We start from the raw sequence: 27623 nt of genomic DNA on the forward strand, positions 1-27623 counted from the left end.
TTCCTTGGCATTTTTTTCACCCATCTTCAAAAAGTCAGGTTACCTGGGAAATCTCATGTATTTTTTTTCTCCATGATGGGAAATTGCTATTTGTAATGGGTCCCATGGAGGTCCCCAACCAATGGATCAGGAGCTAATGTCCCATGGAGGTCCCAAACCAATGGATCAGGAGCTAGTGTCAACATGACGCTTTTTGTGGTGATTCTTTAAGTGGATGGTCCCTGATGTGACACAGTCTCAGTGTGATTTTCCCAGGATTCCCAGCATGGATGGTAGCACAGTTAGCAATAATGATGCTTCCTTCTCCACCCTTCTCCAGAATGTCATTATCCACCACTAGCCTCCTTCCCTCAATTCTTCATGAAGTCAAGGATTTAGTGGAATGAAAACACAATCTGCCAGGACCCTCTGGTTGGGATTATCCTCTCACTTATTAAAAGAAGAAACCATATTTTCATCTTCAGTTAAACGATCTCTGACAAGACATCACTTTCTTTCTAAAAGTTCTTCTTGAAAGCCTTTGTTCTTTCATGGACTCAGGAGAACCTCAGTGGATCTGGGCTGGTTGTGAGGGGGCCCCTGATGCTGGTCCATCATCGGAAACAACATCACCAGACCTGGCTCAAAAAGGAAGAGGCACCATTAGCATCTTCTAGCTCTAGTCCAGGCGTCGGCAACCTATGGCACGCATGCCAAAGAGGGTATACAAGCTGGTTTTTCTTTGGCATGTGAGCCAGTTGCTGCTGCCACGACCCCTTCCCTGCGACTTGAAAGCCACTGCCAAAGGCACATCCCCCCTTCCCACTGCACCCATGGGAGTCAGCACATGGTGAGGAGCAGAAGAAAAGGGGTTGGAACCTTGACCTCCTGCTTGTTAACAGTTGCCACCCCTGCTGTAGTGACTCTGGTGGGATAATGTGATGGTCTGGGTCTGATTCCTGTGGGTGAAATGTCCACATCAGGCCTATACCATCACTTTAATCAACCCTTTCTGAGTACCTGGAGTTGTTGGTTTTCTGTCTACAGTGGCTGAGGAAATGATAGAAACCACCTCCTCATCTTTCACTAGGTCTCCTCCAGCTGCCCACATCCTCAGCTCTTGAATCAATTGGAAGTTGAAGTGAACAGATTTCAGTAAGGAAAGCAGGTGAAAAGAATTGCAGCATTCATTCAAAATTCATTCATTCATTCATTTATCCTTTCATTCATTTAGCAAACATTAATTAGGTGCCTGCTTTACACATGACACTCTTCTGGGAACCAGAGGAAATACAAAGTTTAGATAAGGCATGGTATGGGAGCTCAAGGAATTTGCAGTCTAGTAAGAATATAAGATACAAACATCAATAACAATAATAAGCAATGTAATGACATGAGAGCTTCACCAGAGACTTCCCAAACCAAGTATCCTCTGAGGGCCAAGGCATTTAAGAATATGAAATAATATTAGTTAGAAGCAGCATGGTGTTGTCAATAGCCAGGAAGATCTGAATTTAAGATTCACCTTTGACATCTGCTGACTGAGAATTTCTGGTTAAGTCACTGACTAAGCTCCAAGACTTATATTTGTAGAATGGTTGTGGATATGCATTGGAAAATAGGAGTTTCCTATACCAGTAACATATTAGAAATCCATTTCAAAGTAATAACAATAACTGAAATTGATAGAATGCTTTAAATTTTGTAAAGCACTACACACATATATTTACGTTATATGTGTGTATCTATGCACATACACACACACACACACACAAGCCCACACATATAAATCTCATTTAAGCCTCCTAACAATCCTTTGAAATAGGGGACTATTACCCCATTTTACAAATGAGGAAACTGAAACCAAAAGAAGTGACTTGTCCATGATTTGAACTCAGGTCCTCTTGACTACATAATCTCTCCAACCCACATGCATTTTAGTTCCCAGCTATGTGCCAGGTACTGGGGAGAATAAGATAAAACTGAAATCAGCCCCTGCTCCCCAAGAACTTACATTCTGTTGAGAGAGACAACATGTACAACAGAGGTGTCAAACACACAGCCTGTGCAGTTCATCAAACTCCAAAGTGTGGCCCAAATCAGATCGGCAATATTTGACAAAATAAAGATACAGTAAAACATAGATAACACCTCATTTAAAAAGTAAGTCAATATGCAGCCCTTAGGGATCCTGATATGTGATTAATGGCCTGTTTCTATTTGCGTTTGATACGTACACATAGGGGGCAGCTAGGTGGCACTACAGTGGATAAAGCACTGGACTTGAAATCAGGCAGACTCATCTTCATGAGTTCAAATCCAGCCCCAGACACTTACTAGCTGTGTGACCCTGAGCAAGTCCTTTAACCCTGTTTGCCTCAGTTTCCTCATCTGTCAAATGAGCTGGAGAAGGAAATGGCAAACCACTCCAGTATCTCTGCCAAGAAAACCCCAAATGGGGTCACAAAGAGTCAGACATGACTGAAAGGACTCAACAACAACAAGATTGAGTCAGAATAAATACAGCATCTTCAAAAAGTCTTCATGCTGGTTTTAGCTTTAAGAGCTCAAGCTATTAAGTAGCCCTGTATAAACTTATTTATCAGAGGTAGGGGAAGGCACCAGCAGTTGGGGGGTCGGCAGGGAGATGAGAAAAGGCTTGACATAGAAGGTGACCCTTTAGCTGAGCAATAGAGGAAACCAGGAATTCTGAGAGGCAGGGGTGAGGTAGAAATGGCCTCCAGGGGTGAGGCATGAGTCTGTGTGCAAAGATATGGAGATGGAAGATAGAACCGCAAGGAAACCAGACTATAGAGTGCATAACCGGGAGGAATGTATAATAAGGTTGAAAGGGTAGATTGGAGAGAAGTCACAGAAGGCTCTAAATGCTAAACAATTCCTATTTTATCCTAAAGATCTTATAGAACCCCTGGACTTTATCGAGTGGGGCAGGAACAGGGTGAGACCTTTGCTTTAGGAATATCATTTCATTAGATATTATTAAAACATATGAAGCATATAAGGATTTTGCCACAGTTTTAAGCCTTAATTGTGCAGTGGTAGAAAGGAGGAGAGCATTGATGAAGAGGGAGATACATGTATACACATCTACTAGCAAAAGATTTCAATCCGTTCGTCTTTCTGGGTAAAAACTGTCTGCTAATCAGTAGCAGGCAAATGGCCTGGCTCAGCTTGCTTTAAGCCTTCCAAGTCATGTGTGCATACTGTAAATGAGCTAATCCATGAGACAATGAGTGGCACTCTGCTTATGTCAAGGCATATAAACTGTTTAGGTGGAAAATCTGGGCCTGTGGCATTTCTGAGTGAACACAGTCAAATTAGAGGGCTAGAATTACATTGTGGAAGAAGAAAGGGATGCTAAGCATTTAATAAATGCCTACTGTGTGCCAGGCACCATGCTTTACCAATATGATCTTATTTGATCTTTCCAACAACCCCGGGGAGATAGGTGCTAAGATTAGCTTTGTTTTCCAGGCAAGAAACTGAGGCACAGACAGATAGTAAATGTCTGAGGCAGGATTCCAGCCTAAGTCTAACCCTCTCCCAAGTCCCACTCTGCCACACTTAATTTTTGCAGAGCACTTTCCTCAGAACAGTCCTTTAAGTATGTAGTCCATGGGGCAGCTAGGTGGCACAGTGGATCGAGCACCGGCCCTGGATTCGGGAGTACCTGAGTTCAAATCCAGCCTCAGACACTTAACACTTACTAGCTGTGTGACCCTGGGCAAGTCACTTAACCCCAATTGCCTCACTAAAAAAAAAAAAAAAGTATGTAGTCCATGTGTCATTATCTTCACTTTACAGATAAATTGGGTGATAGATTTAGAGCTGGCAGAAACCCTAGAGAAAATGAGTCCAACTTCTGGTTTCACAAATGAAAAAAACTGGGAGCAGCTAGGTGGCACAGTGGATAAAGCACTGGCCCTAGATTCAGGAGGGCTTGAGTTCAAATCCAGCCTCAGACACTTGACACTAGCTGTATGATCCTGAGCAAGTCATTTAACCCTCATTGCCCCTCAAAAAACCAATAACAATAAAAAAAAATGAAAAAAACTGAAGGTCAGAGGGAAAGGGGACTTGTCCAAGGTCACATGAATAGTGCATGGCAAAGTTAAGACTTTATATTGTAGGTGACTACTTTGTATATATTTGTGGTTATCAACTTTATAAAAAATATTATACATATTTGCATATGAACTTGTCTCCCTTACAGACTATCACTTCCTTGTGAGTAGGGATCATCTCATTCTTTATACTCATATACCCCCGCACCTAGCAACAGTAGGTGCTTAATAAATGCTTATTGATTGACTGATGAGCCTGAGCCTCTCCAACTCCAGATCCGTGGTTTTTTCACCTACATGGGCACCCTTTCTGCTCAGGTCAGTCCTTGGCCTTCCCTGCATCCATCTCTGAGACCAAACCCCACCCCCTAGCCCACCCCTCAGCTCTTCCCTGGAAATTGATTTGATCTCTGCATTTTGTGCCTGGGAGTGTAAATCAATGTCTTCTTCCACTGCTCACTGGTAAGATTTATTTCCGTATTTATTTACCGCAAGTTTGGTTTGGTTATTTCACACAAAGAGTACAGAATAACAATTAGGTTTGGCCCCGGGCTTCCTCCTCACAAACCTTGAAGAGGCACCCTTTATTAGTTCAGGGCTTCTGAGTTGTGCAAAGGGGGTGCAGGGGGATCAGTTTTCTTAAATCCTTTTTCTTTCCTGTGTCGACCTCCCTTTTCATATCACTTTCATGCAGGCCTGAGACCTACAGGCCAGCCCCACAGTCCCCCTTGCCTCCCCTCTTGGTTCTTCATGGTTGTGAAAGTTAGTCAATAGTGCTAGGTGGCTCAGTGGATAGAGTGCTGGGCCTGGAGTCAAAAAGACCTGAGTTCAAATCTGGCCTCATATAATTTACTAGTTTTGTCATCCTAGGCAAGTCACTTAACTCTGTTTACCTCAGTTTCCTCATCTGTAAAATGAACTGGAGAAGGAAATGGCAAACCCCTCCAATATCTTTGCCAAAAACCCCATGTACTGTATGGTCCATAGATCACAAAGAACTGGATGTCACTGAGTAATAGCATCAGAGCTCCTCAAGGGTTTGATGATGATAAGGGGACAACGAGCATTCATCAAGCGCCTACTATGTACTAGATTCTGTGTTAAGTGCTTTACAAATATGATATCATTTGATACTCATTACAGTCCCGGGATGTGGATGTTATTATTTCCCCTAGTTTACAGATGAAAGAAAAAAACTGAGGCTAAGGAACATTTCATGACTTGCTCAGGGTCACACCGCTAGTCAGAGCCTCCTGACTTTGGGTCAGCAGCAATCTCTGCACTGTGCAACCCAGCCGCACCTCCAATATTCCCAAAGTCAGTTGACTGGGGCTGGGGCTTCACACACATGCTGGGGCCTGAGTTAGCATGAAAGGAAGAAAGGAACTCTGGAGTGGAGATAAGGAGGGAATTCATTTCTGGAATGGAGGGACAATCAATACACGAAGGCACTGAGAGATAGAGGGTACTGTGTGAGGAAAAAGAGAAGACCAATGTGGCTAGATCACAGCTATGGAAAAGGAAGCATCCTGAGCAGAGCTCGACAAACTCACTATTCTTTTATTTGGGGGGGGGAGTGAGGGGGCAATCTACGTTAAGTGACTTGTCCAGGGTCATGCAGATAGTGTCTAAGGCTGGATTTGAACTCAGGGCCTCCTGTACCTCCTAGTTGCCCTTCAAATTCTCTATTCTTTTTATTCCAATTGTTTAATATTTATTCAAGGTTAGAGAGAATATATTTTCTTTTTTTAATAAACATCTTTATTTATAAACTCTCTATTCACAAAAGTATCGCTAAAACTCATCTGGGGGAACAAACAAAAGTGGATGTGATAAATAGGTAAGGATATGAAATAAGAGTGGGACAAGAAGAACAAAAAAAGATCCCTTAGTTGGTGCCACCAATACAACATGCTTTCCTTCCATGACATCTCACATTTTTAGGCTTGCTCCCATAGCATGAACTGGACCCAAGCTGGCCTGGCCTCTCTGGTCCCGATGTGAGTATGTTGTACCTGGTGTCTGGTGATCCTTGTTCTGTAGAGATTTCTTCCCCAAGTTCAAGAAATTTACATACAAGTTCCAGGTAATCCTCACTGTGGTGCTGCAGGGAGTGTTGGGTTTGGAGGCATACACAGCCTGTCCTTGTGATCATTATTGTTTGTTCTTCACTCTCAAAGAAGACCATGTCATCAGGGTGATATCATGACTTGCAGTGAATTGTATTTAAGTGAGGCAGGGCTGTGCAAAGTCACCAGCCTCACTCTTTCCTGAAGAGCCATCTGGGTCCAGTGGCAAAATATATATATATCAGGACAACTGGAGATGGCTCTGGATGTCTAAGGCATTTGGGGTTAAGTGACTTGCCTAGGGTCACACAGCTAGTAAGTGTTTGAGGTGAGATTTTAACTCAGGTCCTCCCAACTTCAGGGCCAGAGTTCTGTCCACTGTGTCCTCTAGCTGCCCCACTACTAGGAACCGAGCCAACTGTGAATGCCAGCTCTACCCCCTGACTATCCATGTGACTTTATCTTGTCTTTCTTGGTTTCAGTCCCCTCTCCTATAGAATTGAAGGGGTTGGACTCAGTGACCTCTGAGTTCTCTTCCAGCTCTTGACTTATTGATGCTATGATTCCAGTATCCCAGTGAATTAGAGAACAGTGGGCACCAACCCCATGGAAAAGGAGAATATCCTGGCCAGTGAATTGTTGGGGAAAAGGAAAAGCGTAGAGAGGCAAACAGAAACGAGATCTTAGGACTCCCCAATCTTGACTGCTTACCCATTGAAGGGCTGCTGTCACATGTGATGTGAATAGGCTCAGGCTAGAGCTCTTTGGATCTCTTCCTTTGGAGCACATATTTGGATCTGAATTTCCCTCATTATAGCCTCAGTTTAATTGATTGAAACATCAGGAAACATTGTTTCATACACAAACCCACCCCATCCACTTATACTTTGTTCCTCATCCTTTCTGATTTCCCTTTGCCCCATCATTACTATTCATTCCCTTTAATAGAAGCTTTGAAAAGAAGATCGTTACAGCCTAATTGGACTGAGATCTACTTTCTGCTTGGAGGATGGGGTGAAAACCTCTTCCATATTGTGCCAATCTTAGCTAAGGAGATTGTCCGATACATTCCTGTTCTTTGGCTTATTTATTCAATTCAATATGATAAACGTTTATTTAGTGCTTAGTGTATGCAAGGCACTAGGCGAGGCTGGAAAAAGGAGAAAAAAAGCCCCTGTCCTAAACAAACTTACATTCTACCAGAGGGTCTAACATCTAAATGATGCAATACAAAGTAACTGGATAGAAAGTAGCACCAAAAACATAGAGTGTAGCACCAGAACCTTGGAGGAATTGTGAGACTCTTAAAATGTAGAGGTAAGGAGAGAGTGCATTCCAGGCACAGGGTACAAGGGAGATAGACTGTTGAGTTCAGAAGAACAGTGAATAAATTGATTTGGCCAGAAGATAGAATTCCTGAAGGGAAATAGGTAAAACAAACCTGGGGAGGAAGGAAGAAGACTGAGAAGAGCTTTAATACATGGCAAATTAAAGAGCTTGCATTTTATCCAAGAGGGAATCCAAAACCACTGAAGACTCTTGAGCAATGCATGATATGGTTAGACTTGTGTTTTGCTGATAGGTTTTAGGTTACTTTAGCTGCTGTAGAGGATTGATCAGAGAGGTGAGACACCAGAGACAGAAGGATCAATTCAGTCACAAACATTTTTTATGTGCCTACTGTGTAAAGAGCACTATATCAGATGCCATTTCATATAAAACAATATTGTATAAAATATATAACATTTTCAGGTTTGCAAAGCACTTTACATATGTTATCTCATTTGGCATAACAGAAGGAACACTGCAGTGAGAGAGTCTGATCTATCCTACTTTCTAGGCATATATGAGTAATTCACTTAATCTCTGTATGCACCAATTACTTAATATGTAAAATGTGGGTAATAATACCTTGCTATTAGCTATTACTATTTATAGTAATTCATATTTCTAGAGCATGTGGGATTTTTAGGACATCTCTGACTCTAACACTATGAATTAGGCTAGGGGTTGGGCCCATGGATGTCCTGGTAAATGTTTAACAACCAGCTCTCCAAAACAAATGTACACAGGACAAAATTTTATATTTAATCTAAAGTATTAACATTCTTTCCATCACTTTCCTAAGTCTAGGTAATCAGTAATAAGTAAAACAAGTTCCGATTTGTAGCAATTGCTGATTTCCAAGATGTGAATGCCCATCCTGTAAATTTAACAATCAGCTCCTGAGCTTGTTCAAGCTGGCTCTAATACACCCCAAACTAGGCCCCTCATGATCTCACCAGGGTCCTTTTCGTAAGAATCCATCATCCTAAAAATGAATCTTTGTTTTATCTTCCTGTGTATTTCACACACACACACACACACACACACACACACACACACACACACACACAGAGGCTAGGATATTTGTGAATGAGAGGAAGAGGAAGAGTGTGTGGGAGTTAGCTAATTGCTTTTGTAAGGAATCTTTTCAGAATCACAAAAAATGACATTTTAATAACTTGTGTTGCCACCTGGAAATGATGAAATGTTTGAAAGGTGGGACAATGCTTGAAGAATTGCTGTGAGAGGTATAAGTCATTGCACAAAAAGTAGGTGGGTTCCTGTTCCTACAAATAATAATAATCTCTAATTAAAGTCAGCGCCAAAGCTTCGGTTTGCTTTGACAGAATCACAAAGCTGGGATCCCCCCGGCTGAAAGTCATGTCACCAGCTTCCAATTCCCTCAAATACTTTGGCTGGTGCTCTTCTCTGTCCCTCCTGACACCATACCAAATTTTATATTTATCTTCATGTACACATGCACACAATGAAAAGGAAGCACTTTGAGGGCAGGGACTAAATAAAATTAGTTCTTTGTTACCTGCCTCCCTGACCTTTTAGTTCAATTCAACAAACATTTATTAAGTGCCTGGCACTGTGCTAGGCAACCTAGAGACACAAAGCTACAACAAAACAGTCCCTGCCTTCAAGGAGCTTACGTTTTATTGGAGGTGAGGAGATGTACATAGAAAAGTAAATACAGGGGCAGCTAGGTGGCGCAGTGAATAGAGCACTGGTCCTGGAGTCAGGAGGACCTGAGTTCAAATCTGGCCTCAGACACTTAACACTTACTAGCTGTGTGACCCTAGGCAAGTCACTTAACCCCAATTGCCTCACCACAAAAAAAAAAGAGAAAAGAAAAGAAAATTAAATACAAAATACACAAAATCATTTCTGTGGGGAAGCCACAGGTCTTGTAGGAAGGACAGTTTCCTTTTAAACACCATGAGGGCAGAGACTTTTATAGTTATGCCCTCAGTATTTAGCCCGATCCCTGGTATGTAGTACAGACTTTATACATGCTTATTGATTCAGTGGGTTGTGACTATGTAAGTAGAAGGAAAGTGATGTATGCAAGAGATGTTGTTGTTGTTGTTGAGTCATTTCAGACATGTCTGATCGTCCTTAACCCCATTTTAGGGTTTTCTTGGCAAACCTCCAGACAAATAAGGAAACTGAGGCAAACAGGGTTAAATCATTTTCCCAGGGCCATATGGCTAGTAAATGTCTGAGGCCAGGTTTGAACTCCAGGCAGATGTCTTCCTGATTCCAGGCCTGGCACTCCATCCACTATGGAGCCACCTAACTGCCCAATCATAAAAGATATTGTGAGGGCAGCTAGATGGGGCAGGGATAAAGCACCGGCCCTGGATCCAGAAGGACCTGAGTTCAAATCCGGCCTCAGACACTTGACACTTACTAGCTGTGTGAACCTGGGCTAGTCACTTAACCTCATTGCCCTGTAAAAATAAAATAAATTTAAAAAAAAGATATTGTGACATTGGAACTGACAAGATGTGGCAATTGATTTTATGTGAGATGAGGCACAGATTGAGGGAATTTAAAGATGTGAGGATGACTCTAAACATGATTTTCTAAAAAGGATGTGGGCACCCTCAAAAGAGGTGAAAGAGATTTGGAGGAGGGGCAGATTCAGAGGGAAAGAGCATGAGTTCTTGTTGTGGATGTACGAATTTGAGGTATATCCAAGAATACCCCGCCGGCCATTTGCAATGTGTCACTAGAATTCAGGAGAGATTAGGCCTGTGTTTACACATGTGGGAGTCACTTCCAGAGATGATACTGAGGCTATCACTGAAACAGGTAAGTAAACCTATGGGATAGGATGAGATCACCAACGGTGATAGAAGAATGGAAGAGAATCCAAAAGATCCATGCTTAGGCATTAGAGACCAACAGTGGTGATGCCCCATTAAGGGACAAAATAGGAGCTGTCAGAAGTGAGAGGAGAGGCAGGAAAGAGCAATGCCACAAAAGCCAAGTGAGGATGGAGGACCCAGGAGGAAGCAGTGATTGATGTCAGCAGCTGTAGAGAGATCAAAGAGGATGGAGGACTGAGAAAAAGCCATCATATCTAGCCAGTAAATAATATTAATAGTCAGCTATAAATATTGTTCTTGGCATAGGTCTTTCTATTTTCCCTCGGATCACACCATGTAAGCAACCACCCACCACAGCTCTTCAAAAGGGCAGCCCTTGTTAGGAGGAGCAATTTATTTATATACTTTTGTTTCTGACAATAATAATAACTCACCCTTATGTAGTGCTCTGAGGTTTATAAAACACTTTCTTCAGCACTAGGTGAAGTGGCTATCATGGGTTCTATGGAGTAGCCTCATTTTCTAGATGATTAAACCAAGTCTGAGAGAAGTGATGTCTCTTGAGCAAGGTCACCCAGCTGGTGAGTGTCATCGCTAGAATTCAAACCTTGGTTTTCCAATGGCAAAGCCAATGTTCTTCCCCCTCACCGTATCATCCTCAATATATAAAGGATGGATTGAAGGGAAAGAGAAGACACTGAAGGGAGCCAGGATGAAGGGAATTGGACTTTCTGTGGTTTTGTTCCACATATTAGGGCAAGGCTTTGGGAACACTGAGGTGGAAAGGACCTTCCAAATCCAACCTGTTTATTTCATAGAATAGGAAACCAAGGGCCCTAGAGGAGAAACAATTGCCCGAAGTCTTCCCGCTCATTACTAAAATCGAAATCTATGCAAATTCGACTCTGGTATGGAATACAAACCTACAGGTGTAAACAAACAAATATTTTAAAAATCCATCTGGCTGTGAGCATGTAGACGTTAATAATAAATTGGCCTGGGGGCGGCTAGGTGGCGCAGTGGATAAAGCACCGGCCCTGGATTCAGGAGTACCCGAGTTCAAATCCAGCCTCAGACACTTGACACTTACCAGCTGTGTGACCCTAGGCAAGTCACTTAACCCCCATTGCCCCGCAAAAAAAAAAAATTAATAATAATAATAAATTGGCCTATTTGGGGTCTCTCTGCCCCTCCCCCATCCCTATGGCCCCAGTGCTCTCTAGGTAGTTAGATTTTCATTCCTTCATTTATTATTAAAATCCAAAGCCCTGGATTTATTCCATCACTGGAGAATTAAGACTAATATTTCAAAGCGACAGGCAAGGAGATGAACTGTGAACACCAAGCCCACCATCCTCCCCTTCCTTTGCTTTATTCTTCTGGTTCCTGTATTAAGAACAAATTGGAACTGTGAGCTAAAGCTAATGGGCATCTTGGAGGTTAGGAGGGCTTTTCCCACTTTTCAAGCCCAGAAATGTCATCTGTGCAAGTGTTTTCCAGCTGACATGTCAGACTGATTGTATATGTATATCTTAAGTAATAAATGGCTGAGTCTTAAATCACCCTCTATATTAAAATAATCTGCTAAGAAGGCAATTTCAGACTAATTAGGCCAATGAAATGGTCACATGGTCTGCATTGGACTGTCGTAATCTGTCAGTCTGCAATGGCTATTAGGTAATTACATTGTGTGGTGTCATTAGGGATATTCGGGTTTGTGGAAAAGGGAGGGAAGGAAAGGGAGGAATGAAGGATCTCTCTACTGTCTTAAAAAATGGCCATTTCCAAAACACAAACAGAATTCTGGGAGGTGCACAGACACCTATCCACCCACAACAGCAAGTTAAAATTAATATGGTGCTTGTAAAAATGGTCTAATTAGTCGATTGTAGAAATGGCAGCCTTGTTAGTTGGGACAAGTCAGTGAACACAGGTGGCCCTGAGGCCAGGCAGAGAAAACTACCTACACACACAGCCAGGAATAAAAGAGCTTTTCTAGAGATGAACATTCATTAAGTCTCCCAGGGGCATTCCGGGGTGTGCTGAGACAGCAAACCAAGCCTCTGGTTTTTAGTTAACTTCCCTGATGATTCATGATTCCATCAAAGCACAAATGAATCCATTTTACATGAGATACATCATGATCTAAGCCTTGGCTAAGCCTCTCTTCCCCCTTTTGCTTGGCTCAGGATTCCTGTTCTTCAAATGATGGGAGAGTTTCTGGCCTGTAACTCTGGATCTGATAGGCAGGACGTGGGTGAGGGATGGGAAATCCTGCCAAGAACATGCCTGTAACTTTCCTAATAGAATGTAAGCTCCTTGAGGTTAGGGCATATTTCGTTATTTTTGTTTGTTTGTTTTTGCCTTCAGATCCCCAGAACCTAGTATAGTGCTTAACATATAGTGGGGGCTTTATAAATTTATAAATGAATTCAATTGCTCTCACACTGGGTGTTCCATCTCCTTCCCCTGTCTTTACGTGATTATCCCCACCCCCCATCCCTCCTCAGTTCTCCTCATCAAATCAATCTCTAGCTCACCAGCCATTCCTGCCCCTGCCTTAGATGAATAAATTATGATCCTGCCTTCAAGGAATTTACAATCTAGTGGGAAAGGTGAGATTATATTTAGCATAGTGCCTAGAATTCAGTAGGTGCCATACAAATGCTAGCTATTATTAGTGTTATTATTATAAACATGTCCACATATAATTAGGATGCAAATTAGAATATGATGACATTATAGGTGAGGTCAGATAGAGTGAAATTAGGGATTTAAGCTCAGAGATTTCTTCTAGCTTTCAAGGGAGTCAGAGACGTGAGGAGAGACACTGAACCAGGGAAGATTTTTTAAAGGAGATGTCAGTGGATCCATCTGCATTTTGAAAGAATAGGTAGACTGTCAAAGGGCAGTAACAAAGGGAAGTGGATTCCAGGCACTGGGGACATCTTGATCAAAGGACCATTGTGACTAGAGAGTAATCCATTTTAGCAGAGGGTTACAGGAAAGAAATGTGATGATTGGAGCAAGCTAAAAAAGTTCAGATGTACTTGAGTGCCCCACTAATGAGCTTTTACTTAATTCAATCACCAGTGGGGAGCCATTGAAGATTTTTGAGCAGGAAAGCAACCTGATCACTGTCACTTTGAAGAATGTAGCTTTATCCAAAGTTAACAATCAATCCAGGCTTGGACAAGCTGTGCTGCTGGGGAGGAGCTGCCAACTTCCATAAAAATAATAAAACAACTTCCACTTAGCTGGCATCTTTAATGTCTGACCCTCAGAACCCTCTGTTTCTCTCTCCTTGGATTCCTTTTTCATTGGCATTTTCGGAAGAATAGTGGCAAGCTGATGGATAAACAAAGTGCCCCTACCCACTTCCTTTCTGGGAGGAGGTGTAATTATGCCTGAACCTAATGACTGGCTTCCCACCAGGATAATATTTAACATTCCCTCAGGTGCTCAGGAGCTTATTAACTGAATGCCTTTTGTTTAAAAATAATAATAATAAAAGGTGTATTGTTGTTCAGCTTCTTTTTTTCACTTCTGGGTTTAGGAATACCTCTCTTGGCAGGATTTCCCATCCCTCACCCACATCCTGCCTATCAGATCCAGAGTGCATCTTTCTGCCCTGTGGAGAAAAAAATCACATTTTGTCATCCTAGGAAAGGACCTGAGAGGCTGTCTCTTCCTACTCTCTCATTTTACAGTCAGTGTGTCAGTCAACATTTATGAACCACTTAGTATGCACCAGGCACCGATCTAACCCCCACCCTGAGCCTGGAAAATAAAGAAAGACTAAAATAACCATCCCTGCCCTCAAGGAGGTCACTTTCTGCTAAAGGAGAGAAGATGCAGTTAAATAGGAACACTCAAGATGATCAATGCTCATCTCCGAGGAAAGTGGTAGACCCTGAGAAAGGCCACTTGCAAGAAGTTGGAATCTGAGTTGAGTCTTGAAGGAAGAGGTAAGCAGGAGAGCTTTCCAAGTGTGGGAGATAGCCAGGGAAGGGGCACACAGTTGGGAATCACTATCCAGGAATAGCTCATAGGTCGCAGAAGCTGGATTGCCCAAAGACGGTAGGTGATTGGTCAACATCTCAAAAGAAATAAAATAGCAAAGCTGCGATTCTAACCCAGATCCTCTCCCTTCAAATCTAGCACATGGTTGAGCTTTCTGCAATACCAAGGGGAATTGAGTTCAGTCTGAATTGCTTGACTCCAGGTTCATTCTGGCTTGAAGACTGGGGGTTGAGGGGATGTAAAAATTTCTCCTAAAGGCCAAGACTGTTTGGAAGATTCGCCTGAAGTCCCATCAGAGAAATAAATATGGAGTGCTGAGCCTAGCTAAAGAGCTCTTTTGTTCAGAACTACAAGACTAGACCTTAGAAACAAGATGGCTGGATTTGAGTCAAGAGGACCTGAGTTTGAATTCTACTGTTTACTAGCCTGTGTGATTTATAGAAATTCTCAGCCTGGCTTTAAATTCACCTAAAGAGGTAGTGTCAGATAATAGAAAGGACAGCAGAACTGGGTTTTCTTTGCCACTGATGACCCTGAGCATTTGTCTTAACTCCCCTTGACCTCAGTTTCTACACTTGCAAAATGGAGGAAAAACTAAATGGTCCCTTCTAGCTGTATAGTTATATGATTTTGTTGCTGTCATTAAGCAAGCAAGCAAACAAGCGACATGCACTGGAGGACTACTATGTGCCAGGCATTGTGTGAGGTGCTAGGAATACAAAGACAGAAATGGAACCATTCCTGCCCTCGAGGAGCTTACACTCTATGAGGAAAGTTATCAGCATAGAGACTGAGGGTTTTGATCACACCTTTAATTGGTAGCCATTCATCCAAGTTGAGTTCAACTGCAGCAGCCTATCGATTCCTGATATCTTTCTGAAGGACAGAGGACACTGCTGGCATTTCAGGGAGAGATGCAGCATCCCAGACTCCTTCCCATTTGTAACTGTGATTATACCTTGGCAAATTCAAGGCTTGGGAACAGGAATTTGTTGCTGGGACTAGCAGAGACCAGAGATGGATGTGACAAAAGACTTCCTTTCTCATCTGGTATAAACACTTGATTTGCCAATGCATTTTTAAAATCCCTGGAGAGCCAAGGGGGATTCAGGAAAGTGGGAGTAGGACAGAGAATGGGAGGTCTGGGAGAAAGAAGAATGTGGGTTGGCTGAAAACTAGTTCATGTCAGGAATTCCAAATGAGCTGTCTGGTTCTGGGACTGTCTGTGAAGGATGTCATAAACCTTTAAGCTAGTCCCGCATTTGGTGCATTACTGAGCAGCTTATTCTCCTGCCAAAAGATTCTAAGAAGAAAGAAAGTCAGAAGGAAATAAAGGTGGAAAGAAGGAAGGAGAGAAGGAGGAAAAGGAGAAAGAAAGGAAAGAAAGAAATTTATAAAGGAAGGAATATAAGAGAAGGAATACAAAGGGAAGGAAGGAAGGGAGAGAAAGAAGTAAAAAAAGGAGAGCGGGGAGAGGGAGAGGGAGACAGAGAAGAGAGAAGAGTGAGGGTCTACCTCTTAACCCACAACTTCCCTGGACAAACATAAGTTGTACCCTCTCAGAATTGTCTCCCAAATTATGAGGCATAGAGAGTCAAATGCTGCATTGGTTTTAAGTTATTTGGCTCCTCCAGGAGCCAGCTTTTGTAGACTTCATAAAAACTGGTTTCTGGGTAATTTGAAATCAGTATTCCCTGCAATCCTTACAGAAGAGTTTTCCTACTGCATCTCTGAGAGATTTCCCTTAGATTAACCCACTCTCAGCCTTCGGCTTCAATGATGTGTCTGGATTTTCCACCTCTTCGGTTTTTTGAATGGATAATAACATTTGCATTTCTTGAGCCCTTCATAGTTCCTGAGTACTTACTCCAAGTCCCATTTCATCCTCACCTTTCTTCTGGACTTATAGCTACAGAAAGATGGCAGAATCCATGTTACCATTGTTTTGAGGGTTCCCTTCCCTTGGCTCCCCAGGACTCTTTTATAGATTGGCTAATCATGTGTATACAGCTGAAGACAAAGTCTTTTGTCACATCCATCTTAAATCAGTGACATAGACAGGTCAAGGATTTTTGTTCTTGCTTTGTGGAGAAAGAAATTGGGAAATCAAGTGACTTGCCTATGTCACACAGCCAGGACTGAAGCCAGTCAGTCCTCTTTCTCCTGTTCCACAATGCACCACAGGGGAGACACTGAAACCTGCTCACCCTGAAGTCCAAACCTCACTAGCTTTGCTTTTTTCCTCAAGAGCCTAATAAGGAGAGTGAACTATAATGGAGCAATAGCCTTAACTAGATGATATGAGGCAGCTGGGTGGTATATTGCATAGAGAGCGAGACTTGGAAACAAAAACAAGCTGAGTTCAAATCCTGCCTCAGACCCTTTTAGCTATGTGACCCTAGACAAGTCCTGTAGCCATTTTCTGTGTGTGTGTGTGTGTGTGTGTGTGTGTGTGTGTGTGAGTGAGTTGGGGTTAAGTGACTTGCCCAGGGTCAAACAGCTAGTAAATGTCAAGTGTCTGAGGCTAAATTTGAACTCTGGTCCTTTCGACTCCAGGTCTGGTGCTCTTATCCACTGTGCCACCTAGCTGCCCCTGTAACCATTTTCAACCTGTTTCCTCATCTGAAAAATGGGGATACTAATAGCACCTGCTTCACAGGGTTGTGAGAATCAAATGAGATAGCATATGTAAAATGCTTTGCAAACCTCGATGCACCATATATATGCTATTTATTGTTATATCAGTGAAATATTGGGTAGAGATGGGAAAAAACAATCACCAGGAATTGAAGTCATAAGACCTGGGTTTAAATCCCCAGCACTACCAACTCTGGGTGCTTAACTTTACTTCCATGGGCAACAGTTTCCCCATCTGTAAAATTAAAGGCTTGGACAAGATGATCTGCGATCCTCACTGTAAATTCTGAATATGAAAGGGCCCCAGGAATTCTGTGTGTGTGTGAATCCCTGAGAACATAATTCTGTTTGAAGAGTTCTCAAACTTTTTGGTCTCAGGACCCCTTTAAACTCTTAAAAATTATTGAGGAGCCCAAAAAGCTTTTGATTAGATGGGATATATCTGTGAATATTTACCATATTGGAAATCAGAATATTTTCCTATTATTACTAAAACGGTTTTGATCTCATGGATACCCTAAAAAGGGCCCCCACATCCTCCTCTGAGAAGCCCTGCTCTAGAACAAACAGTGTCTCAGGTCTGGGGCTTCTGTGTAGTTGTTCTCCTTTTCTAGGCTCCCATCAAAAGGATGTATTCAGGACAACCTCCATCTTGAGATTTATTGTAACAAAGCCATGCACTCATGCTGTGTTGAATGAACTAGGTTGGGCTGGATTTATAGGATAATTTTCAGCTTCGTTTGTTGATAATTGTCCAGTTCATAGTTTAGGTTTGTTTTTGTTTTGTTTTAATGAAGAGAGCGCAAAATGAGTTAAGGATTGATTCTCATTTCTGTAGCACTTTGTAAGTTTTATGAAGCATTTACTTTACAGATGAGGAAACTGAGGCTAAAAGTACCCAGGATTCCTAACTCTACTCCATCACTCTTTCCTCTATACCCCCCCACCTTTTAAAAAAAATTATTTTATTTTTCGTTTATGAAATAAAACAAGCATTTCCATAACATAGTATATTTTTTAAAAAAGATGATTGCACATGAAACCACAAATTATGTACAACTTGCTATTCCTTATCAATATATAATAAAGTTTTCATGTAAATTTCTCTCCCCCCCCCAGTTCCCTGTGACTAGCAAACCATGTCTTAGCTTCACAGGCAAGGAAATAGCTTTACAGGGAAGGTTTCCTTTGTAGCTAGACCAAGGCCCTAATAAAGGTTAAACATCTCCAAATAGGATTCTTGTTTGTCTTTCCTGCCTCTTCTCAAAATGCTTAATCTCTCTTGTCCCTCCAAACTATCCATGAGCTCTCTAGGGCCTTGTGGAAGCTCTTCTCTTTCTAGGATTTTTACCATCAGGGTGACTGGCACAAGGAAATAAATTCAGGGCTTCTTCTAGACCCTAGAGCAATATTAGTTATCAGTGACAGGTGCATGGGGTCCACAGGGGTCTTCCATTGGTATGTGTCTTTTGCTGTTTTGGCATTCCTCCCAGTAGGGGAAAATAACCAGGGAAGCTTGCTCCATGTCAACCACACATGCTTCTATCTGTTTGGACAAGCTGCCCAGAGATTCCAGCACTGAGAATGCCAATGGAGTGTCAGCCAATGATGGTTCGCTGCCTCGGGCTCAGCTATGATTGAATGCCTGATGGTGTTTTCTGAAACCTTTCTCTTTTCCCCGAGGGTGTGTTCATTGTCATGATCACAGATTCTGTCTCATTCACCTGACACATTTTATTCAGTTGTAACCTTTCTATTCCAAGTCTACTTTCCAAAGTTACCAATGACCTCCTACTTGATACATCTATGGGCTTATTCTGAGGCCTCATTTCCATCTTGTGGTCACACTTGACACAGTTAAAGGACTTTGTAACCTTTAGAAGTCCTGTATGAGTGTGAGTTGTTATTACTCATTTCTCCATCCTTATGGATGATGAATTGCTGTCTTCCTTTGGATTCCATACATGCCTAGTTCACCAAGAGCCCACTCCTTCATCAGCTTTTTCCTTCTCTACTTCATGACCCTGGATATTTCTCAGAGTTCATTCTTTAGCTCCCTGCTACTGTCTTTATGCTCTTTCCCTTGCTATCTCTATAAGTGTGTATATATACATACTTGTGAATATATGATATACATATACACATATTGTTGAGTCATTTTCAATCATGTCTGACTCTTTGTGACCCCTTTTGGGGTTTTCTTGGCAGAGATAGTGGAAGAGTTTGCCATTTCCTTCTCCAGCTCATTTTACAGATGAGGTAACTAAAGCAAACAGGGTTAAGTGACTTGCCAAGGGTCACACAGTTACTATCTGAGGCTGGATTTGAACTCAGGTCCTCCTGACTCCAAGCCCACTGCCCTAAATACTGCACCATCCAGCTGTCCTACATACTCTAGCTTCTTAAACTGTGGGCTGTGACCCCAAATGGAATTGCATAACTGAATGTGGGTATCATGAAAAATTTGGCAACAGTAAAAGGTTATGTATCCCTATTTTATATACCTATATACCTAGGGTCATATAAAAATTTCTCAGGCAAAAAAGAGGTCACAAGTGGAAAAAAGTTTAAGAAGGGGGGCAGCTAGGTGGTGCAGTGGATAGAGCACTGGCCCTGGAGTCAGGAGTACCTGAGTTCAAATCCGGCCTCAGACACTTAACACTTACTAGCTGTGTGACCCTGGGAAAGTCACTTAACCCCAATTGCCTCACTAAAAAAAAAAAAAAAGTTTAAGAAGCCTGTCTATAAACACATGTATATATGTATATAAGTGTGTGTGTATATATATGTGTGTGTGTGTGTGATATACTTGTATATATATAAATATATATATACATATGTGTGTATACGCATTTGTATGTGTGTATATCTAGCTATATATTGAGATGGATGTTGTGGGCGGGTGGATAGATGGAAGAGTAGATAGATGGCAGGCAGACACACTGTTGAGTCTGAGTGCTGGACCTGGAATTAGGAAGACTCATCTTTAAATTCTATTTAAATGATTTGCAGATCTATAGCTTTAGCTCTGATCTCTTTCCTGAACTTCATTTCCATTCCGTCCACTTTCCTGCTGCACATTTCTACATGCTTAGCCGCATTAGACTTTCTTACATATCCCGTCCCGATCTCACTGTGCCTGTTGCATGGCAAGACCTTAGTTCAGGCCCTTATCTCCAACAGTCTAAACGATTGTTCTGCTCTCCTCACTGGTCTCTTGGTGTCTGTGCAGAAACATGCTACTGCAGGACTCATCTTCCTAAAGACTTACTTTGGACATGTCATTCCCCGGCTTTAAAAGTCTGAGTGGTTCCCTATTACCTGTAGAATAAAGAGCAAACTCCTTAATTTGGTATTAAAAACCATCCATGAGCTGGCACCAGCTTAATGTTCCCCAGTTTGGTGTAATGGATAGAAGACCAGACTTGAAGGCAGAAGCTCTGGGTTCAAATCCTAGCATTACCACATATTAACTATACAGTGCAAAGAACACTGGATTAAGAGTAAGAGGAACCTGCTTCTGCTGCTTATTTCTTGGGTGATATTGTCACTTCCCTTCTCAGGGCCTCCATTTTCTCCTCCATAAAATGGGGGGGGGGGACTGGATGACTTCTGAGATCTCTTCCAGCTCTAAACATATGGCATTAGGATTCCTTTTCCTTGAACAGATTACTTCTATTCTCTGTTTCATCATCTGTAAAATGGACATGATGCTTGCCCTGTCTGCCTTATGCTTGTAGGGAAAATGCTTTCTAAATATAAGACAACATCTCCATGTGAATTGGTGTTATTATTATTACCCTTTAACCCTTCTTCTTTAACCAGGCTGGCATGCTGACTGTTCCCCCTGCCACACCTGGCACATCTCTCTGCTATCTGGATCCCCCAGCACCTCATCTCTTTTTATCTACAATTTAAGCTATTCTTCAGCATTCAGCTCAAGTCCTGACTTCCCTGTGTTGGTGCCTGCTGTCAGGGCAAGGGAACTTTAGATCTCTCCTTACACCCTACTCACTTTCAAAGTCTTTCTATGGAGGACCAGGCTTGCCAGCTCATACCTTGTTGTTGTTGTTGTTTTATCACCAAGCAAATACACAAAACCTTCTGACTCTAGAAGGGCCAATAGCTCTAAGGCCTGAACCAATCCATTTCAAATTCCCTAATTATAAACACTGGGGGAAGACTGATTCATTTAGAATCCTTGCACAGAGCTATGGGCTGCCAACTTCTCCGTTCCCAAATATGATTGGATTTCCACAGCCTTCCATGGCAGGAGTAATCACTCCAAGGCACTAAGACAGCCCCAAAGTCTATGACAGGGCATTTTCCAAATGCCCATGGGAACCTTTTCTTCCATTGTTGTCCCAAAGCCTTGGGGGTTGGTCAGGCTATTGGCTAAAAGGCTTAAAGAGACAGCACAAATCCTCTGCTTTGACTTCCCTAAGCTCATGCTCCTTCAAGGGAAAAGGATAAGGAAAATAGCAGGTGCCAAGTATGAGCAGATGCTCAAGTAGCTTGATTGACTTAAACTTGGTTCTTAAAGTTCTTTTCTTGGCAGAAACCTGGGGAAACTTTAATGGGGATGGATGGTTACATCGGGTCCAAGATCATAGGAATTAGAGCATCAGCTCCTTTATCCATTCCCTGCAGTTGGTCTAGACAGCAATAAGACAGAGCCGGCATCCATAAGGCCCTAAGGGGTAAGTGAGTGGCATCCTAAGCATGAGCCAGCCTCTGGTGAATGGCACCGTGCAGCATGGAAAGCCATTCAGCCCCAGTTAAAGAGGCTTTATGGCAGCAAGATGGTGCTGAACAACAGTCCTCAATAAACAACTACCCATTGAGGACAGTCTTCTTCTCATCACTCCAGTGATCATTATTATCCGTACCATTGACAACATGGCATCTATTTGTCACTGACCATCCCTTGGGTCCTACCAAGTACTCATTGTTCTCTTGCAGGAACCAGAAAGAGCTTTGAAATTTACCCTTCAGATATGCTACTGCAATGCAGGGGCTGACCAAGCTTGCTCATCATGAGTCCTCCAGACTGGTGGTGTTGCCAGGGGATGGGAATTAGGACCCCTCGTGGTTCTCATCAGATCAGGGCTCAGTGCCCAGCCAAGTTTGGCCAGCTCTTATGCTCAGTTTCTCTCTCTCTCTCTCTCTCTCTCTCTCTCTCTCTCTCTCTCTCTCTCTCTCTCTCTCTCCACACACACACTCATTCATCCTGTTGTACATTCTACCGGTGCTCTCTCCCTCCTTTCATATATTTGCATCATCTTTTCACACTTTAACAAAACATGATTCATGATTTGTTTCTGGAACCTCCTCACACACACACAGGGACTGGTGTCTACTACTATATTTCTAATATCCACATTGAGGGTTCTGTCCAGGAACAATAGCCATCAGTGCCCTTGTACCCTTGGACATGGAGCAGTTACCCTTTTTCTGGCATCCCCAGGCTCTAGCAGAATAATTTAATGCCACTAACACTCACAATACCCATCAAACATACAAAACTCTTAAGGTTTCTACCAAGAGATCTGGGTGGTATTTGGGCTAGCCCAGGGCAAGCTGTAGAAATGATTATTGCTAAGGTGTATATTGGGATACATGGGGTCCCTTCCTATTTTGAGACTCTGTGAATCCATCCTTCTGCCCTTTACCTGTTCAAATGCTTCAGGCAAAAATATAATCTGTCTCATGCCTTCCCCCAGGGGGTCTATAAAATGGTGGACTATTGGCCCAGTAGATTAAATATAACCTCCCCTGGGAGAATAAGCAGATTGATAAAAACAAAACATAATTTCTGTAAGTCTAGATATTAATACACATTTATGCCAGGATAGGGAAACAGAAACCTTCTTTGCATGGGAGCTATTAGAGAAACAGAAAGGAAAGAGAATTACTCGGGAACAGGTGAGTGAGTGTTATCCCTTCATTCAAACCATCCTCCCAACATAGAGGCAGAAGTTTTCATTTGCTGTCGGGGAACTGAACATCACTATTCTTGATCCAGAAAGTTCAAGTCCTTAGATTTGGGGCTGAAAAAAGAAAGGATAGACAGACTGACTGACTAACTGACTGATAGAGCATTTATTAAGTGCTTACTATGTACCAGAAGCTGTATTAGGGATACAAATGCAAGTATCTACAAAGATCTCTCTTCTCAAGGAACTTACATTCTAGTAAAGAAAGAAAATATAAAGGGGAGCTGGAAAACTAAGAGGTGGGATGACTGGGAGGAAGGGGCCTGCATTGGAATAAGGTCACTGGTAGTCACATAGTCTGGAGAGTGAGTTGATTTGGGAGTGAAATGTGAGTATGGCTGTGGCACCTCATGAAATAACCTCGGGGGGAGCTACTAAGCCAGAAAATCTGCTGTTATCTTGGGTCCCCTATAAAGATACTTCCCACAGAGCAGTAGTGAGAGATGATGATGACCCCAAAATGTGCTGTTTCCCTTTCTGGTGAAGGAAAGAAATAAGTTCGGCCTACCCAGGTCTAGTGACAGCTTCTAATTGGGGTAAAAGATGATGGAGCTTGCTACTGCATGGAGCCAGAAAAGAGGTTAAGGCTGAGGATACTGATGTGTGAAATCACAGCACAGAGTTGGAAGCTGAGGGCCTTACTAGACTGGACACTGGACAAGGGAAGGGAGGATGTCCCACAAAAGCTTTATCTCTGCTTCAGAGTTCTGTACAAAGAAGACTGATGAAGCATGTGATGCAAAGGTTGCGGAGGAAGAAAAACAGCCATCGAAATGAGATGGAGCTTTGTGGAATGGCCATGGTCATCTGGTCAGAGGAAGCTAAAAGCTAGGAGTCAGAGAAGGAACAGTCTTTGAGTAGCAGAAGAGATGGGAGGGCAAAATGTCATGGAAGTTTCAGAAAGTGAGAATCTCAAAAAGGAGGAAGAAGTCTTAAAAGTTAGTTGGTAAGGCAGCTAGGTGGCGCAGTGGATGAACATAAAAGCTGAGGACCATAAAAGGTTAAATGATTTGCCCAAGATCATATAGTTAGTGGTGGAGCTGGGATTGGAACTCAGGCATTTCAGTTTGAGATAGAACACTTTGTACTGCCTCATATTACCTCTAGACATAAGGAGGTCAGGAAGAAGAGCCAACTTCATGGGAAGAATTAGGAGTTAAATGTGAGGCTTGTTTTCTGGGTCCCTAGACCTATGACTGCCAAATTCCCATGACTTTTTTGTTTGTTTGTTTTTTGTTTTGTTTTTGCAGGCAATGGGGGTTAAGTGACTTGCCCAGGGTCACGCAGCTAGTAAGTATCAAGTGTCTGAGGTCAGATTTGAACTCAGGTACTCCTGAATTCAGGGCCAGTGCTTTAACCACTGCCCCATCTAGCTGCCCCCGGTTCCCATGACTTTTGAGACACATGTGCCCGAGGGAATAGGGAAGGTCTAGGAGCTGCTGCGAAGGACACATCTACCATTGACCTTGGGACATAGCCTCATCTTCGCCCAGGCCTTTAGTGTGCCAGGCCCATAGAACCTTCACCACCAAATCTCTATAGGATACTCCCCCCCCCAGGGAGACCTACAATGCATGGGAATCCAGACACGATTAGGGAAAAGCACCCAGGTAAGCAAAATGGGTGCCCACTGATTGGGGAATGGCTGAAAAAATTGTAGTATATTAATGAAAAAATATAATTATATCAATCATTTAAAGTTATGAAGAAAGAAAGAGGTGAAGCTAAAGGAGATGAGATTCAGATAGCTAGCTAGCTAGATGAATAACTAAATGAATAAATGATTACAGGAATTCCATCCCCAAAGCATTTTTGTGGGATACTATTCATAGATTTTTCTTTATCTGTCTCCTGAGCTTTCCTATCAGCATTCACAATTCATGTTCCTATTAATACCATACCCTACATCCAATATATTTCTTTTCATATCCTTACTACTCCCTGCAGGGACTGGGAGAAACAGAGTTGATAGGTAATGTGGGACCAGCTTCCCCATATGCTCCTCCCTCTCAAAAAAACACACAAAACAATAGCAATAACAGCCCAACAGTCACTCTGTCAAAATCCCCCTTGTCCTGATAGTGACAATAAAGAGGACTGGAAATGGCCAAGACTATGGAATGAATTGCTGTAGCAGTGAGAATACAAAAATATATAGTCACATACACGCTGGCCATAAAAAAAACCAACGATAATATATAAATCCTTTGAATGAGAAGGTAGTGTGTGTGTGTGTGTGTGTGTGTGTGGCATGTAGGGGATTAGTGAGAGAATTTGTTTAGGTTGAAATGTCAAGATTATAATGTTCTGGCATTGTGTTAAAGCCTCTCTAAATTGGGCCTAAAGGCCTGGTCATGCCTCATATGAAGAATGTGAAAAGTTGGCTCTTTTAAAGCTAGGTGGTACAGTGGAGAAAACCCTAGACCTGGAGGCAGGAAGACCTGAATTCAAATTCGCTTTCACATACTTACGAGCTGTATGACCCTGGGTAAGTCACTTAACTCTCCATTTTCCATCAGTAACTCAGCTTGGTTTTGACTCCACAGAACATCATACCTCTATACTGGGTACCCCCTCATTCATTCCCTGTCTCCTGCCCCACTTTTTAGCTTCTTTTGTGCATTTCTTCCCCCATTAGATTGTAAGCTCCTTGAGGTCAGGGACTGTCTTTTTCTTATTTGTAGCCCCAGTGCTTAGCATAGTGCCTAATACATAGTAGGCACTTAATAAATGTTTCTTGAATTGAACTTAACCTCTGTCTGCTGTGTGTTTCACTAGCCTCCCAGAATTAATAATAGCAAAATAATTGACTTGTATACAATGCACACTTTTCATTTGATCCTCACAAAAACAGCAAGAGTTAGGTCCTGTTCTTATCTCCATTTTACAGATAAGGAAACTGAGATTTTAAAAGATCAAGTGGAAGAGAACTGTCCCCAAGTGCCATTTCCAAGGATAAGGAGGCATGATTGGAACATGAAGTATTGACCATGTGGTGGGGATGGGGTGATGATGGGCAGGGGCAGACCTTCTAGATGGAGAAGGAGCAGTTTCCTAATGCTCTGCCTTACTTCTATATGATTTATATGGAAGCTGAAAATTTCTTTTTCTAGCTTATAGAGAATAACAACATTGATTCAGGATGAACTCTGCTAGACAAAAGCCTAGGTACACTGGAAATGTGGAACATGCAGACACCTCCATCCATGAGAGGCCTAGTCAATCAACAAGCATTTATTAAGTGTTTGTTATATATCAGGCACTGTGCTAAGCACTAAGGATACAAAGAAAAAACGGAAGAGTTCTTGCTCTCAAGGTGCTTAAATTCTAATTGGGGAAGATAACTTATACTTGACTTGAGACAAGGAGACTAATTAGGAGGCAATGAAGTAATTGATGTGTGAGATGATGAGAACCTGAAGGGAGTTGTGAGTGGAGAAACAGGTACATATATTAGATATATCATGGAGATACAAATAACAAAATTAGGTAACTGATTGTACCTATGAGGTGAGTGAGTACGTGAGGAATTAAAGATGACACTGAGGTAGCAAAGCTAGGTGATGAGAAAACAGTGATGGAAGTTTAGGAGAGGGGTAGGTTTGATAATAAATACAATGAGTTCTCTTTTGGACATGTTGTATTGAAGATGTCTCAGGGACATCTAGTAGCTCCTTGGGACAATAGATATTGTGATGTTACCAAATAACCTTGGCCATGGGCATCTTTGCCAAAACCATACTTACCCTTTCTTTCAGGGTCAGGGAATATTTACAGAATTAAAAAGCCCAGGGACTCAACCAAGACTAAAAAACTTCCCAACATCTCCCTGATTAGTATGAGGCATCAGTTCTTAAAGTGTAGTCTAGAGACTCCTGAGGTCCCTGAGGTCCTTTTGGGGGGCCCATGTGGTCAAAATTGTTTTCATATGAATACTTCTTGTTCAGTTGTTTCAGTCATGTCTGACTCTTCATGACCCCATTTGGGGTTTTCTTGACAAAGATACTGGAGTGGTTTTGCCATTTCCTTCTCCAGCTCATTCTCCAGATGAGGAAACTGAGACAAACAGGATTAAGTGACTTGCCCAGGGCCACACAGTAAATATTTGAGGCCGGATTGGAACTCAGGAAGGGGAGGCTTCCTGACTCTAGTCCCAGAACTCTACCCCCTACACCTCTTGGCCACCTTCATATTAATAGTCAAACCTTTTAATTTCTAATGAGGTAACTATCCACAGATATAGCCTGCACAAACAAAAACTCTTTGGAGTCTTCAATAATTTCTAAGAGTATTAAGGGGTCCTGAGACCAAAAGAATTGCTGATATAAATAATCCCAAACCTGCATTCAGGATAGAATCATAGGATATATTCAGAAGTATTCAGAGCTTATCTGGTCAAAGCTTCTCACTTTACAGTTGAAGAAACTGATGCCCAGAGAGATGATTTGGCTTTCCCAGGGTCAGGCAGGCAAGAGGGCGGGGCTCCTGCTGGAACCTAGGGCCTCCAACTCCAAATTTAGCCCTCTTAAGGGTAGATGGCATAAGATAGTAGAGATTCAGGCCTTTCCCCTCCCTTCCCTCCCATTTCACTCATAATTGTTATCATCACCAATTTGCAATTGTCTTATATACACACATCACACATGACATTCCTATAGAACCTTCCTT

The 27623-nt window shown here is 42.2% G+C and overlaps 1 protein-coding gene across 1 annotated transcript in view; it reads left to right on the forward strand.

The window, feature by feature from the left end:
* TMEM108 (transmembrane protein 108) overlaps positions 1-27623 on the forward strand; it is a 379104-nt gene that overhangs the window by 234797 nt on the left and 116684 nt on the right. The gene's annotated exons all lie outside the window — the stretch shown is intronic.

This window comes from Dromiciops gliroides, chromosome 5, assembly GCF_019393635.1.
Source record: "Dromiciops gliroides isolate mDroGli1 chromosome 5, mDroGli1.pri, whole genome shotgun sequence".
In the NCBI taxonomy this organism is placed as follows: Eukaryota; Metazoa; Chordata; class Mammalia; order Microbiotheria; family Microbiotheriidae; genus Dromiciops; species Dromiciops gliroides.